This window comes from Ictidomys tridecemlineatus, chromosome 1, assembly GCF_052094955.1.
Source record: "Ictidomys tridecemlineatus isolate mIctTri1 chromosome 1, mIctTri1.hap1, whole genome shotgun sequence".
Classification (NCBI taxonomy): domain Eukaryota; kingdom Metazoa; phylum Chordata; class Mammalia; order Rodentia; family Sciuridae; genus Ictidomys; species Ictidomys tridecemlineatus.
The window spans coordinates 92,770,877-92,788,073 of NC_135477.1; the positions used below are offsets into that span (position 1 = coordinate 92,770,877).

The 17,197-nt window shown below is 33.3% G+C and overlaps 1 protein-coding gene across 3 annotated transcripts in view; it reads left to right on the forward strand.

The window, feature by feature from the left end:
- Positions 1–17,197, forward strand: part of Xrcc4 (X-ray repair cross complementing 4) — a 247,045-nt gene that overhangs the window by 26,992 nt on the left and 202,856 nt on the right. The window lies entirely within an intron of this gene.

Here is a 17,197-nt window from a genome sequence, read left to right on the forward strand (position 1 = left end):
GTCTGATAATAGTAAAACTGTTGATTTTGTATTAACAGTTGAACTATCTTGTGTTGAACTATCTTGCATCCCTAAAATGGAAGCAACCCGTCATTATTTATCATCTTCTTAATGCATTAGTAAATATAATTTCTGAAAATTTTATTATAGATTTTGTATCTATGTTCATTAATAAGGATATTTATCTGCTCTTTTCTTTCCTTGACATTGCCTTATTTGGTTTTGGTATCAGGATGATATTGGTTTCAATGGGTTTTGGAAGTGTCCTCACTTACCTTTCTATTTCATGGAGTAATTTGAAGAACATTGTAATTAGTTCTGCTTTAAAGGTCTGGTAGAACCAGTTGTGAATCCATCTGGTCCTGAACTTTTCTTTTTAGGAAGACTTTTTGCTTTAGTCTCATTGCTGCTTGTTGATCTGTTTAAGTTTCCTATATAATTTGGTTCAATTTAGGTAGGTTTTTTTCTATCTAGAAATTTTACCATTTTTTTCCTAATTTTTCCAGTTTGCCAATATGTTTTTTTTAAATAGCACATAATTATCTTTTTTTCAGTGATATTTGTGATGATATTTCCTTTTTTTAAAATCTCTTACTTTATTAATTTGACTCTTCTCTTTCTTTTGGTTAATTTAGCAAAAGTGTTTTTTATTTTTTTAAATCAAGGTTGTTTATTCTTTGAAAGAACCAACTCTTACATTGATCCTTTGTATTGTTTTTGAAATTTTTTCAATAACTTCAGCCCTGATATTAATTGTTTTCTTCCTTCTAAGGGTTTGGAATTATTTTTTCTAATTTATAATGGATCTTGAGACACATGGTTAGTTTATTTGAGATCTTTCCAATTTTTTTTTTATGTAGGTACTGATAGCTATAATCTTTCCTCTTAGAATTACTTTTATAATGTCCCAGAGATTTTTTTTGGCATGTTGTATTTCTATCCTTGTTAGATTCTAAAAATTTTAAAATTTCTTCTATGGCCCATTCATGATCAAAAGTATATTGCTTAAACTCCATGTATTATGTAGTTTCTATTGTTTTTTTCCTGTTGGTTTTTATTTTATTTCATTGTTATCTTGATAAAATGTGCCGCAGTCTGGCTGGGCACAATTCAGGAGCCACTTGTCAAAAGAAACGAGCTTTATTTTTAGAACCCAAACAAAACAAAACAGCTCCTCAGGAAAAACCTTCAGAGCCCAACTGCCACCACCGGCTTCCCACAAGCCTCTCAACCTCCCCCACTCCTCCTGCTCTTGAGGCCGATTGGCTGGGTTGTGTGGGCGGAGCCAAAAAAAGTCCCCTAATGAGCAGCTCCTTATTATGAAAGGGCGGGGAAACAGCCCAATGAGCATCACCGCAGAGGAGCCAATCAGCTAGAAGTTGCTGGGGCTGCTGTGAGCCAATCATCAGCTGGCAGTCTAAAAGTTTGCAGGGGCCCCTTCGGCTGTGGCTCTCAACAAAGATGCAAGGAATTATATAGACTCTTTTGTATTTGCTAAATCTTGCTTTGTGATTTATCCTATGGCCTATGTTGGAAAAAGTTTCAGGGCAGCTGAGAAGAAAGTGTATTCAAATGTCATCAGATGAAATATTTTACATATGTGTTAAGTACATCTGGTTTATAGTATTTTTCAGCTGTAAAGTTCTTTACTGATTTTGTCTGGATTACCCATCTATTGGTGAGAGAAGGATGCTGAAAATCTATAGTAGTATATTGGGATCAATGTGAGTATGTAGAGCAATACTTATTATATGTAATTAGATGCATGGATGTTTTGGGCATAAATATTTGCTATTGTTATATCTTGTTTGATTTTTCATTTTAACCATTATGAAATCAGCTTTGTCTTTTCTGATTTGTTTTAGCTTTAAGTTGGCTTTGTTGAATATGAAAGTGATACTTTTGCTTGTTTTTATGCTCCATTTGAATGAAATACTACTTTTCATTTTTTTTTCCACTTGTGAACATCTTTGTGAAGTATGTTTCATGCAAGCAACATATAATTGGGTCTTGTGTTGTAAACCAATTGGACAGTCTATGTCTTTTAATTGGAGAGGTGAGGCCATTTACATCCAGTGTTATGATAGAGTGTTGTTTATTATTTCCTGCTGTTTAAATTTGTTACTATTTAAATTTGCTTCTAATGTTTATTTTGAGCCTAATTCTCATCTGTTCAGCTACTCTTTTGTTGAGATTCATTCATTTGGGACCCTCTGAAGTTTGTTTTTAATTTCTTCTCTATGTAGTATTTCTTTCTTTTTTTTTTTTTAAAGAGAGAGAGAGAGAGAAAGAGAGAGAGAGAGAGAGAGAGAGAGAGAGAGAGAATTTTTTTTAATATTTATTTTTTAGTTTTCGGTAGACACAACATCTTTGTTTGTATGTGGTGCTGAGGATCGAACCCGGGCCGCACACATGCCAGATGAGCGTGCTACCGCTTGAGCCACACCTCCAGCCCCTATGTAGTATTTCTTGAAGTATTCTCTTTAGTTCTGGCATCTTGGAAGATTTTTAATTCTGTTTGAATTCTGAAGGACAGCTTTGCTGGATATAGCAATTTTGGTTGGCAATTAATTTTTTTGAGGACTGAGAATACTGAGTTATAATTCCTCCTGACTTAGAATCTTTTCTTAAAAATTCAAAGTAATTCTAATTGGCCTTTCTCTAAATGTCACCCGATGTTTTCATTTTGGTATCTGTAAAATTCTATCCTTGTTCTCTGTGTTAGGTATTTTAATTATAATATGCCGGGGAGTTTGATCTTGTCTATTTGGGGTTCTGAATATGTCCTGTATCCAGATGTCCATCTCATTCCAAAGTTAGGGAAAATTTCTAAAATTATTTCTCTGATAAATTTATGCATGCCCTTAGCTTCTATATCAGATTCCTCTTTGTAGTGATTCATAGATGCTGACTCTTGATGCTGTCTCACATTTCTTATATATTCTGATCATAGTTGATTATATTCTTTATTGCTGATTGAATTTTCAAAGTTATATACCTGTTTTCACTGGCTGAAATTCTGTCTTCCACAGAATATAATTCTGTTGGTGTGATTTTCAGCTGAATTTCTCCAAGATTTCCATTTGGTTCTTTATTCAGACTCTTTACTTTTTTTTATGGAAATACTCTTTTACATTCTGAATTTTCTACTTTAGTTGATTTCTTCCATCTTCTTTAATTCATTAATTATTTTAATAATCATCTTTTGTGTTTTTTATTGGCATTTCCTTCATTTTGGTATCTCTGGCATCATTTATTGGAGTATTGTTCACTTTTGGGGATGTCCTATTCCTTTTTTCTTATATTACCTGTTCTGTTGATTTTTTTTCATCTACCAGGATGATTACCTCTTCTACTGTTCTGCAAGAAACTTTCTAGTAATCTGCCTTTTCTTTACTAAGTTCCTGAGGGAGTATACAACTAAGTGTCAATACTTCCACTTGGCGTGAATCCACTGCTGTGTTCAGTACTCAAGCACAGCTTTGAGAGGAGATAATAATCACCAGTAGCTGATCACTTCCAAATAAAGTTATATACTAATAAAGCTTAAGAATGTACTGAAAATATTCTCCACAATTCCACTATCAAAATGGAAATTGAAAATGGTGTTCTAGAATAGACTGAGAAATTAGGTATTCAAAAAAGTGTAATTAACTATTAAAGTATATTGGGCATGAGAAGGAAAAATCAAAGAAAACGAAACATAAAATGGGGGTGATAGAGGCAGGAGCATATACTGCAAGAAAAAAAAGAGACAGAAGAGGAGAATATAAACATGAGTAAAGAGAAGAAAGAATAATTCCAATTAATGCTTTAAAGCATTAAAATGAATACATAAAATTAGATTAATGATTGCATTGTCAAGTGATAAGAGAAGAAATGTCAAATTAATTTGCAAGATAAAAACCTGTAAAAATCAAAACTGAAATTAGGGTCTGGGATTATGGCTCAGTGATAGAGTGCTTGCCTAGCACATGTGAGGCACTGGGTTCTATCCTCAGCACCACATAAATATAAATAAAATAAAGCTTAAAAAACTGAAATTAGAGAGATTTATTTTATTCTATGCTGAGCTATTTGAGATGGAGCCAATTCTTATTGAACCTTCCTGATTTGGATTTAGTCAGGCATTGGAAAGTTTAGTAAATGCCCACACCTCCTTGGATTTACTTCTGTGCTCTCTGCGTATAGAGGAAGTAATCTTCACCATTCTGCCTCTGAATCAAATCTAGGAAGCTTCTTCTGTTCATTGGTATATCTGGGTATCTAATAGCTTTGTGGTGGATTAGAAGAGACACATAAATGCTTTCGTTTGGCAGCAGCAAAAGACTGTAGGGCCCTAACCTGGGGGTCCTATGGAACACAGTAATGCTAGGGCCAGGGGCCTCTGCCCTGCTTGTTGCAAATTCTGTGGCTTCTGCCACCAATGGGGCTCATTGTTGGTGTGCCCACATGTGCAGCTGGCATCTTTGTGGCCAATGTCTGTGGACCCTCTGTGGTCATGGAGCCCTGGGGCTTCTGTTGGCTGCTGTGGATCATCAGATTTCTGCTTGCTGCCAGGGCACACTGTTGGTGAGCCTGTGTATACAGGTGATTGGTAGTGGTGGGGTCTGTGGAGCAAGTAGCCCGAAGGGCAGATGGCACTGCTGGGGCACAAGGACCTATGCCCTCAGCTACTATAGATCCTGTGGCTTCTTACTAATGCCTGAGCATGTACTCTAGTGGGTTCATGACTGTGTGTGCTCAGTGATGTCTGGCATATGTTGGGGGTACTTGTGTGGGCACCTCTGTGGAGGACAGCACTGCAAGTTAGTAGTGGTAATATATCCAGCTATTGGGGATCACACTGCTGTGGCCAACAGTTAGGCACTCCCTGAGAGTGACTTGTTCTCTGTTTTACTCTAGCCTATTCCCCTTGTGAGGGGAGGAGGGTTTGACAACCTTCAGATAGCAGTAATCTCTGTACAGATTACTGGGGTACCCTGTTTTAAAGGCTTTTCCTAGGACATTTTTCCTGCTGTCTGAAGTTTGGATGCAGTTGTATAGATTTAATTCCTCCTAGGGAGAGAGGCTTAGATGTGATCTCTACAAGATGACTGGCAGTCACAGTTTTCACTGGAGTTTGAGATAGGTTGTATACTTGTAAGTGACTTAGCAGCTCCTGTCCTGGCTTAACTTGGCCTTTCTTTCTTTTTTTTTTTTTTTTTCTGCCTTTGTTACTGAAGTAAGCATGTCACCTTTGCCTCACCTTCTTTCTCTGTTATCCCTCCAACCTGATCCTGGTTGGGATTGAGAAATTTCTACCTGTTTTCTCTTTCAGTAACCAGAATTTCTGAGTTTGCCTAAATCTCTTGACTGTTCAGTATTGTTCCATAGACCATTTCATCTGGCAACTACCTCTCTAATAAGTTGTTCTCTCACTGCTTTGATTTTGAACTGCTAGAGGAGTCAAAATTTGCTATCTAGTTCTTCTTTTCTATCTTCCCACCAGATTAGATGATAATTTAAGTAGGAAAAGTAAAAAGATTTCAACTGGTTACCAAAATTTTGCTCTCTTATATTCTTTCCTGTAGTACAATTTCAGTCAGATGATATTAAACACTATAGAACTACTAACTAATTCTCTTAATATTTTGAAGTGAATCATTATAAAATAGGGAGTAATAACATTCGTTCCATTCATTAATCATTTGTATATAACAGTTGGCATTATTTTGTGCACCCAATTTTTGTTTTTTTATGTCATTTGTATACACTGATGAATAACAGATTCATATTTACTGATATACCTGTTTGAGAGTTGGAAGGCTTTGGGTGTCTTTGATATAGTGAAAGGGGAGCTTGGTCCAGTGGGGATGGTTGGAATACTTGCCAATACAAGTAATAGCAATTCATCTGTTTTTTCTGCTTTGGTGAAGAAAAACTTCCAAGTCCTCATGACTTAAATCTTTTACAGTTGACTTGTTACTTAGCATCATGAAACTAATCAACTTTATCAAAGCCAAGCCCTTAAACTACTATCATTTTGACAGGTTTCATTAAGAAATGAAAAAAGCATAAAAGACTCACAGTAATGCAGATTTGTATCGATTCTCAAAAGAAAATGTCTTAAAGCAGCATTTTGCAGTTTAGAAGGCTGTCCCCTTGTTTATTCATTTATTTATTTGTTTATGAGAAAAAAAGGCTACTCTCAGAATAGTTTGACAAGGAGTTTATTCATAGTTTGGCTTACTTCTGAGCTATTTTTGGATATTTAAATGATATAAAACTGCTGCAGTAAGTCTTGTAGATCCAGCTCAGAAAAAAAAAAAAAATCACAATTTTATTTGGCAAACTACCATGGGAATCTTCTACTATTTAGGCAAACTGATTTCAGTGACAATATCTTCTAAATTTATCTGTGGGTAAAAATCTGCTAACAATTGGAAACATGGATGAACACTTTTTAAGGCTAACTGTGTTTGGATGACCTAAAAATTGAAAAGGAGTTTGGAATTCTTTCCTTGATGACACAGGCATATGATTGTTGCCAAAAAGCCTAAACTTAGAAGAAAGGAAAAAGAGATTTTAGGCATTTAATGCCATCAATTCAAGAAGTTTATGTATCAAATTATGTGTTGGAGATCACTGCACAATTTGAACATTTTTAATGTGCAACTAAATTAAGATTTGTTTGGAATTTATATTTATATCAAAATTTCCCTTTTTTCCCCCTAAAGGGAGTGATCACTAATTTTTTAATTAAAAAATACTGATCTTTGGGAAATGCTAACTTGTGTTTTGTCTGAGTGTTAAGATTTTCAATGTGAGGGAAATATTTTGAATGTATAATTTTTTGTCAGTGTTTATATACAGTAATTTTTAGCAGGAATAGGTCCACAGTTTTTATGAGGTTGTTTTTAAGTTTATAATTCCCCAACTTTCATTTATGTTTGATTTTTTTTTTTTTTGTACCAAGGATTGAACCCAGTGGAGCTTAATCACTGATCCAAATCCCCAGCCCTTTTTATTTTATTTTTTTTGAGACAGAGTCTCACCAACACAGACTCTGAGAGCCTCACTTAGCAACTTAGCTGAGACTGGTTCGACACTTGTGATCCTCCTGCGTCAGCCTCCCAAGACCTGGGATTATAGGTGTGCACCAACACATTCAACTCTAATTGTCTTTTTAAGATAGATAGCAAAGACATTTTAATTTAAGCTTAGTTACTATTGGAATATGTGTTGAATGACCAGCTAGACACTAATTCCTTTTCTCTGAAGAGTATGAACCAGTGTAACCCTTCTTGTTCGAGTATAGTGTTTTTCTGTTAACAGTAGGTTCTAGCCAAAGTGAACTCTAGTGTGCCAGCTTTTGAAGATCCTCATTTCTTTTAATATTTGTTTTTTAGTTTTAGTTGGACACCTATACCTTTTATTTATTTATTTGTTTATTTATTTATTTTCATGTGGTGCTGAGGATCCAACCCAGGGCCTTGCACATGCTAGGCAAGCGCCCTACCACTGAGCCACAATCCCAGTCCCTCTCTTTTATTTTCTTTTCAACATTTTCTTTTCTCTTTAACATCTATTTTGTTGTAGGTAGACACAGTACCAGTACCTTTATTTTATTTTTATGTGGTACTAAGGATCGAACCAAGTGCTTCATGTGCCACAACTCCAGCCCAGGTCCTCATTTCTTTTCTTTTCTTTTTTTTTTTTTTTTTTTTTTTTTAGAGAGAGAGAGAGAGAGTTTTTAATATTTACTTTTTAGTTTTTGGTGGACACAACATCTTTAATTGTATGTGGTGCTGAGGATCGAACCCAGCGCCACACGCATACCAGGCGAGCTCGCTATGGCTTGAGCCATATCCCCAGCCCCAGCTCCTCATTTCTTAACCACAAGCACTGTCTATCACTCAAGAAGCATTCCTATAGTTTATGTCACTGTTTTACCTCTCCTTTCATGGTTCATACTGATTTTGAAATAGATTATTATCATTCTAACAACTCATTTTAATATTATTTTTTTCTTCCTTTTTTTCCTTTTGCACTGTTTCTTCAGAAAAAAATTCCATTTATGAGTTATAAAAAACAACTTGATTATTTTTGACAAGAATAGTGATGGCTAGAATAACCTTTAACTTGAAGTTGCTGATGATTCTTGTTTCCTCATCTCTAAAGTTTTATTTAAGGTGATTTCTTAAATTCACTGTAAGTCCTGAAATATACTTTAGTTTTATAAAAATATACTCTAGTTTTATAAAAATTTATAAAATATTATACATAAACACAGATAAGTTTTTGTGTATATGTGATGTCACAACCAACAAATATGAAACTTCAGTAATTAAATAGCATGAAGTTTTGTTTTCTACGTTGTAAAACTCTAAGTAGGCACCACTTGGTTATATGATAGCTTTATGATGTCAGAGACCCAGAACTTTTTGCTTATGTTGCTTTATCATATTTAACAGTTTTCATCTCGTAGTATAAGATTGCTGCTTTCGCTTCACTATTATGTTCATCTTTTAAGCATCAGGACAGAGTTATAGAGAAAGTAAAGAGCATATGCTTTGTCTTTGCTGCTATCACTCCAAAATTGCACACATTTCTTATACACATATCCTGTTGTTCAGAACTTTGTCACATGACTTCTGTCTTCTCCTAGAGGCAAGGGAATCTGTGAAATCTGATCTTGTGCTATGTCCTGTGCCCAGAAATTTCCATTACTGTGTGAAAAAGGAGAACATGGTTATTGATGGACAATTAACAATCTCTGAATGTTAATATTCAGGAAAGATAGAAACATTATTCAGAGGGCTTGCTTTTATTGTTGCAAGGCCATTTCTCCAGTATTTTTATTACAAATAAGTATTTCAGTCATATTTTAGTTTAATAAATGTTATAAAGCAACATGTGGAAGGTACAGGATATTCTGAATCTTACTATATAATGTAACTTTTATTTATTTGTATTTTAGTAGAAAACTGGACTCTAAATTCAAACAGCCTCCTTATACTTAACTTCATTTCTCTGATATATGAAAATGAGATAAAATAAGTTAGCCAAAAAACCCAACCAAAGTTGTTTTTAAAAACAGCAGTCCAAAATCCTATATTATTGCCATGTGTTCCTGTGGTTTGAGAAACTCTGAATTCAGAGGGCCATTTCCAGATTAAATATCAGAATTGCAGAATTTATTGTGGTACTCTGCCAAAGACTTTGTCAAAAATAGTAATGACTTTCAGGTTTGTGGTAGTTTGGGTTTTCAAATGTGTTGTTTGAATGCCCAAAAAAAGAAGTTATAATAATCTTTATTTCTGTGATAAAAGTATTTGTGTATATATGTTATTCCTTACCCTTTTAGAGTATGAGAACTAAATGAGTAATGTATGTGGGTCAGAAATTCTACTCAAAGTATATACTTTCTAGGTTAAGCTATAAAAGAGATTTTAGAATTACTACTTTAAAAAAATTATTAATTTTTGGTTATACAGTTTTGTATTTGAGGACTATTTTCTTTTTCTTGTTTTTGTTATATTATTTTAATTTAAAATGATTTATTCTTTTTTAAGATGCAAGTCATTATATCTGAATTCTTTGTTATTACAGGATTGTTCAGGAAAGAATTTATCATAAGAACAAAAGTAGAAAGCAGCATGTGAAAAGTATGTTGTAAAATGACTTTTTTGTGTAATACTGTTAATATTTTCTTTAGCATGTATTTTTCCTGTATTTCATTAGACTTGATATTGTCATTGTTTATTTTTGAGGAAATAGATGCTGAAAATATAAATGAGTGGCTAAGGAGAACAGAAAAAAGTAAGTTAGCAAAGATAGAATCCAGGCCTATGACTTATGAATCCAACATTAGTTTTGTTAAAATGTTAGTTTCAGGTGTGATTTATATGCAGTAAAAGATAATTGAATGTGTATCACAGAAGCCTGTTCCTTCGTGTGTCTTTGCAGTCAGTCTCCATCTGTCCCTTTTCTTGCCCCAACCCAAGCAACCACTGGACTATTTATGCCAGTATACATTAATTAGTTTTACCTGTTTTAGAATTTCATATAAAGGAACTATACAGTAGATACTTTTGCTTATAACTTTATTTGTAAAGCATAATGCCTTAGGTATTTTGTCCCGTCTGGCAGGGCACATCAACGTGGGCAGGGAACCTAGATGGGACGGAATGAAGGGACAAGAGACATGAAAGGTGACAGCAAGACAAAAGTTCTGATCAAGCTGCAAACTTTTATTATTCACACAGGGGTATTTATATGCTGGGGATGGGGAAGCTCTCTAATCAGCAATTGCTGGATGTGGGTGGGTATTCATATGCTGGGGATGGGGAAGGTCTCCAATCAGCAATTGCTGGATGTGGGTGGTAAAACTGCCAGCTGCAAGATGTCTGATGATCCTGATAACCACAGGATGTTCCAGGGATATAGGTAGCTGCAGGATGCCTTCTGGGCAGGATGTTTCCAGGGGGCTGTCAGGCTAATCTTTGAAGGAGAATTTCCTTCTAGTTCCCGACAGTATTTATCATTATATATTATGTATCAGCAATTCATTCTTTCTAATTGCTGAATAGTATTCCTTTGTACAGATATACCACATTTACTATGAGCATTTGCATATGAATCTTAGTATAGGCATATATTTCATTTTTCTTGGATATTATTTAGGTATAGAATAGTTGGGTTAAATGGTATGTTGCCATTTTAGGATACTGCTCCAGAATTTTCTAATAGAGATTATATATCATTTTACATTCCCACAAGCACTATGTGAGTTCCATTCCTTCATATCCTTGTCAACATTTTGTATGGTCAAATTTTTAATTTTAGCCATTCTAGTGGGTATGTGATAGTATCTTACTGTATTTTAAATTTACATTTCCCAAATGCCTCTGGTGTTATTTTCTCTATGTATATCTTCTGTGATGACATGTTTGTCAACATGCTTTATGTGTTTTTGTTGGGTTGCTTCTTTTATTATTGTGTTTTGAAGAGTTCTTTTTTACATTCTGGATACAAATTCCATGACACATACATGATTTGGGAACACCTAGTTTGTGGAGAAAGACGGAACATCTTAATTTTGAGGAATATTTTTTTTTATGGATTGTAATTTAGGTGTTATATCTAATAAGATATACCTAACATCAGTCACAGAGACTTTATCCTGTATTTTCACTTATGAGTTTTGTAGCTTTTACATTTAGAGTCTGTGATATATTTTGAGTTAGTTTTTGTATAAGACACAAGGTATGGATTGACGTTCTCATTATTTACATGACTGTTCAGTCACTCTAGTACCATTTATTGAATTATCCACTTGTTTTCTTGCACTTTGTTGAAAATCAGCTGACTGACTGCATGTCTTCCTGTGTATAGATATGCACATTTTTATTTGGGCTCTGTTCTGCTTCATTAATCTATTTTTTAAAAAAATCTCTGTGTTAACCATAATCTGTCTGGATTACTTGGCTTGTAACACCTTAAAATCAGGTAGTATAAGTTCTTCAACTTTGTTTCATTTTGAAGTTGCTTTGGCTATTCCATGTACTTCAAACAAATTTTGTAAGATTTAAAAGTGATTTGTCAATTTTTATAAATAAGTCTGCTGGGATATTAATTGGGAATACATGGGTCTATAGAATTGACAACTTAACATATTGTCTTTTTATCCCTAAACAAGATATACTCACTTGTTTAAGTTCATTTTCCCAAACGAGGGGACATTTTACATAACCAGGGACATTTGGCAATGTCTGGAGACTTTTTGTTTGTTTGTTTTTGGTTTTCTTTCTTTCTTTCTTTTCTTTCTTTTTTTGTTGTTACAGCCTATGGCTGCTACTGGCTTCTAGTGAATAGGGGCCAAGGATGTTGCTGAACATCTTACAATGGTCAGGATAGCCTTCCATTACATTATATCAATATTGCAATAGTTTAGAAACACTAATTTAGGTATCATTAATTATGCAGCAATTGCTTATAGTTTTCAAAGTACAGATCTTATAGATCTTGTATCACATTTATTACTTTAAAGTGGAAATAGAGGCCATTGATGAAATCTTTCTTCTTTACTAATAGAAGCATTAGAGTATTAATTCTCCTCTCAAGTGCTACTTTAATTACATTATTGAGATTTTATGTTTTCATTTTCATTGAAAATACTTTTATAATTTCCCTTTTGGTTTGAGTTTTCATTCTTAGATTATTTATAAGCTTATAATTTAGCTTATAGTTTTTAAAATATCTTTGTGTTAGTAGCTTTTAATATAGATCATTATTGGTGGCAAAACTTTATGTGACTTGAATTCTTTTAAATTTATTGGAGCTTGTGTTATGGCTTTGAATATTGTCTGTCTTGTTCAAAGTTTTTTTTTGTGTGTGTCCTTTAAAGATATTTTGTTTTATTTTTTAGGGGGGATACCAGGGATGGAACTCAGGCGTACCCAACCACTGAGCCACATCCCCAGTCCTGTTTTTGTAATTTTATTATTTAGAGACAAGGTCGCACTGAATTGCTTATGGCCTCACTGTTGATAAGGTTGGCTTTGAACTTCTAATCCTCCTGCCTCAGCTTTCTGAACCACTGGGATTACAGGCATAGGCCACCGCGCCCATCTATTATGCTGTTGTTGGTTGGATTGTTTTATGTTTGTCAGTTAGATCAGATTGGTTTCTGGTGTTATGTTTTCTATAATCTTGCTGCTTTTCTGTCTGTTTCTTGTAAGTTGATTGAGAATGTATTAAAATCTGGAACTGTAATCATGTGTTTGTTTGCCTCTCCTTAAAATAATTTCAGCTATTGCTTCATATGTTTTGAATCTTTGTTATTCAATAGAAAGTATTAAGTTTTGCCATGGGAATTTATCCTTTTACATTTGGAAATGCCCTCTGATTCTATTGATATTCTTTGATTTACTTTGCATGGAACAAGTACCATTCCATTTTTCATTTGATTGGAATGAGCATGTTATACCTTTCCTATTATTTTGCCTTTAACTATTTTGGTCTTTATTTAAATTAGGTTTCTTAGCTGAGCAGGTGGTGAATGACTGTAACCTCAGCAACTTCTTAGGCTGAAATTGCAAGTTTGAGGCCTGCCTCAGCAACTTAGCAAGACCCTGTCTCAGAATAAAGGACTGGGAATGAAGCTCAGTTAGATTTTTTTTTTTTTTAGATTTCTTTTAGGAAGCATTTGGGTCTTGCCATTTAAAACATCCAGTTTGGCGGTCTGTGTCTTTTAATTGGGCTGTTTAGGTCATTTATATTCTACCTAATTATTGATGGTGATAGTATTAAAATCTGCTTGCTGTCTACTTCTTCTTTTTTTTTTTTAGTATTTAATTTTTAGTTGTGGTTGGACACAATACCTTTATTTATTTATTTATTTTTATGTGGTGCTGAGAATCGAACCCAGGGCCTTGCACATACTACACAAGTGCTCTGCCACTGAGCTACAATTCCAACCCATCACTCTCTTCTTATTTCATTTTATTTTATTTCCTTGTTCCTCTTGTTCTTTCTCCTTTTGTATTGGTTATTTTTTAAATTTCATTTTTTTAAGTTATCTCATTAACTGTAACTCATTTGTATGCTATTTTTATGCTTACTTTAGGGCTCATACCGAAAAGGCTTTTACCTTTGTCACAATTTTTGAAGTCACCTATCACTTTACAGATATTATAAGAACCCTATAGTAATATTCTTTTATTTCTTTTGTTCTGAGCTTTGTGCTATTATGGTCATATATTTTACTTTAGCATGTTACAAACTCCATATTTATTATTACCATTATCATCTTTGCTTTCTACAATTAATTAACTGTTAAAAACTATTTGGAAATAATTTTAGGCTCACAAGTTTCAAAAATAAACATAGAATTTCATTGTGCCCTTCACTCAGCTTCCCCAAGGAAAACAATATGTAACCAGGAAACATTATTAAAAGTAGGAAATTGACATTGATACAATATTATTAGCTGAATTATAGACTTTATATTAATGTCAATTTTTATATGCACTTTTTTATTTTCAATACCTATTTATATGAATTTTATTACCTGTATGGATTTGTGTAATTACTATCACAATCAGGATACATTATCTAAAAGAAACCACTTAATTCCTTCATGTTACCCCTTCATAGTCTTGCCTCTCATTTGATATAATTCTTCTGTAACAATTGATTTTTTTTATCCTTATAGTTGTATCATTTTAAGAATATTATCATTGGAATTCTAGACTATGTGACTTTAATATTGACTTTTTTTCACTGAGCATAATGCCATTGAGATTCGTCCAAATTGTTGCATGTAATAGTAGTTTATATTTATTCATTGCAAATAGTTTATTGTATGGCTATATTTACTACATGTTGTTTATCCATTTTATTCACAGAAGAATAATTTGAGTGGTTTCAATATTTTGGTCTTGGCAAAAGTGCTTTGAACATTCATGTATAGTATTTAGTGTAAATTAAAATTTTCCTTTCTTGAGTAGAAGGGTTGGTAAACGAGAGTCTGTAAATTGGTTGCCCATTTTGGTAAATAAAGTTTTGCTGAAACACACACATGACCAGTTGCTTATCATATTTTCCATGTGTGCTTTTGTGCTACAATATCAATAATTGAATAGTTGAAATAGAGACCTTATGGTGTATAATGACTGAATTGCTAAACCTGCTTTATGATAAATATTTAGGATTATGAAAGATGGATTTTATGATAGGATGTATTTAACTTTACAAGAAACTACAACCCTGTTTTCCAAAGTGTGTTTATACCATTTTACATTTCCACTAGAAATATATAGAATATCTTTATTGTCATTAGCACTTGGTATTGTCAGTATGTTTAATTTAGCCACTCTAATAGGTGTTATGATATCTGCTGTAGTCTCTTTTGTGCTAGTATAACAGAATGCCTGAGATTTGGTAATTTATAAAACATAGCAATGTAATTTTTCACAGTTCTTGAAGTTGGGAAATCTGTCTAGGTGTCAGCATCTTTTGAAGGCTTCTTTGCTGTACCTCAGAGGGGCAAAAAGGGGAACCTACTTCTTCCATCAAGACTTTCTAGAAGGGCATGGATAATTAACTCTGAAAGCCCCATCCTGAATTCAGTCACATTGGCAATACTTAAATTGTGAAGGAAACACATTCAAAATTTAACAGTTTTTTATTGAGCCCTTAACCTGCTTTTTCCCAGTGATTCAGAGCTGCAAATGATATATTAATGTGTTTATTTGCCATCTTTGTATCTTCCTTTTTGTAGTTTTTGTTTAATTTTTTTTAACCTATGTTTTTTGTCATCGATGTCGATGTATTGTTTATTTTCCTTTGTTTTATGTGTGATTTGCAATTACCTACTTCTAGTCTATTCCTGGTTGGTTCTAAATTGGTCTGAGATTATACATATGGTCATAGCTGATATTCTTTATATCAGCTTAAAATTGTAACCCATTAAAAGCCATATGAAGTGGACTCTGAATAACATTTTAACATGTCATTCCAGTTTTGAAATCTTGGGCTGGGGTTATTGCTCAATGGTAAAGTACTTCCCCACCATGTGGTTAGTCCTAGGTTTGATTTTTAGTACCACACACAAAAACATAGCCTTTATTACTTTTTACTATATCAGGAACCTAAAGAATTTGTGGTGACTTGGGTCTCTCTTGACCTCAAAGAGACCCTGTTAAGTGTTTTCTATTGTTATGTTGAATACTTTATTGAACATGTATGTATTGATAGACCTAGAGCTTCAATTTCCTTGTTGAATTTTCTGGTAGAGTAACATTTAACATGAATTGATTAAAATTGGTCACCTACTAAATATTTTTTATTAGAACTGGAAGCATTCAAATAAAATAATTATTCTAAAAGTGTTGAAAAGGTATACCATTATAATAAAAACTAATTATTCATATAACTCCTGGTGAAACTGATATTTCTGCCAACAAATGATCCAACAGCAGTTCATAAGAGACAAGGACAATAGGGAGGATTGTAGTGATGTTTTCTATTTTTTTTTTTTTTTTTTGGTGGTGCTGGGGATTGAACCCAGGGCTCTGGGCATGTGAGGCAAGCACTCTACCACCTGAGCTATATCCCCAGTCTGTAGTGATGTTTTCTAATATGTTATAGTTTATATGTTTGATGAATAATGCCTACTTTTAAAATGTTTTAATTTTAAGATGTAGAGAAAAATTGCAAAAATAGTAAAGGGAATTCATGTATGTGCTTCACCCTATGTCCTCAATATTCCCATACATACCCATAGTATAGTTATTAAATTCCCATACATACCCATAGTATAGTTATTAAAATCAGGAAATTAACATTGACTCAGTGCTATATAGATACTATTTTTAAATTTTGCTAATTGTCACGTTAAAAACCTTTTTCTGATTCAAAATACAATCCAGTGACCTGAATTGCATTTAATTATCTTTTTAAAAGTCTTTTATAGTCTGTTAAAGTTCCTCAGTTTTTGTTTTTCATGACTTGACTCTTTTGAGAGGGGATGGCCAGTTATTTTGTAGAATTTCCTTCAATTTGGGTTTCTCTGATATTTCTTCATGATCAGATTGAGTTTATTCATATTTTAAAATAAAATAATATCACACACACTTTTGACAATTTGGTTAAAGTGGTGTGTGCTGAGTTTTCTAGTGTAAATTTTTTGTTTTCTCCTTTTTAGTTAATAAGTATCTTATTTGGAATTTTGTTTTGTTTTGTACTGGAATTGAATCTAGGATCATTCCACTACTGAGCTACATTGCTATTTTTTTTTTTGTTGTTGTTGTTTGTTTTTACTTTTTATTTTGAGACTGAGTCTTGTTAAGTTGCTGAATATGACCTCAAATTTGTGATCCTCCTGCCCCAGCCTCATAAGTTGTTCTGATTACAGCTGTACACTTCCATACCTGACTTGTGGGGAGATATTTTGAAAGTATAACCTGTGTTTTTCATACTTTTACTCATTCATTTTAGCATCAGTGAATGATTTTTATCTTCCAAATTATTACTTATTAAACCTAATTATGATTTTCTATTTTTATCAGTCATTTTCTTTTCTTAATTGGAGTTCTATTAAGAAGAGGTGCTTCTTCTTGATTTATTTGTAATTATTTCTTTTGGTAGGCTCATGAACATTTATTCTATTGTATGTGCTAAATAGTTATTATTAATTTGTTGCTCAGAT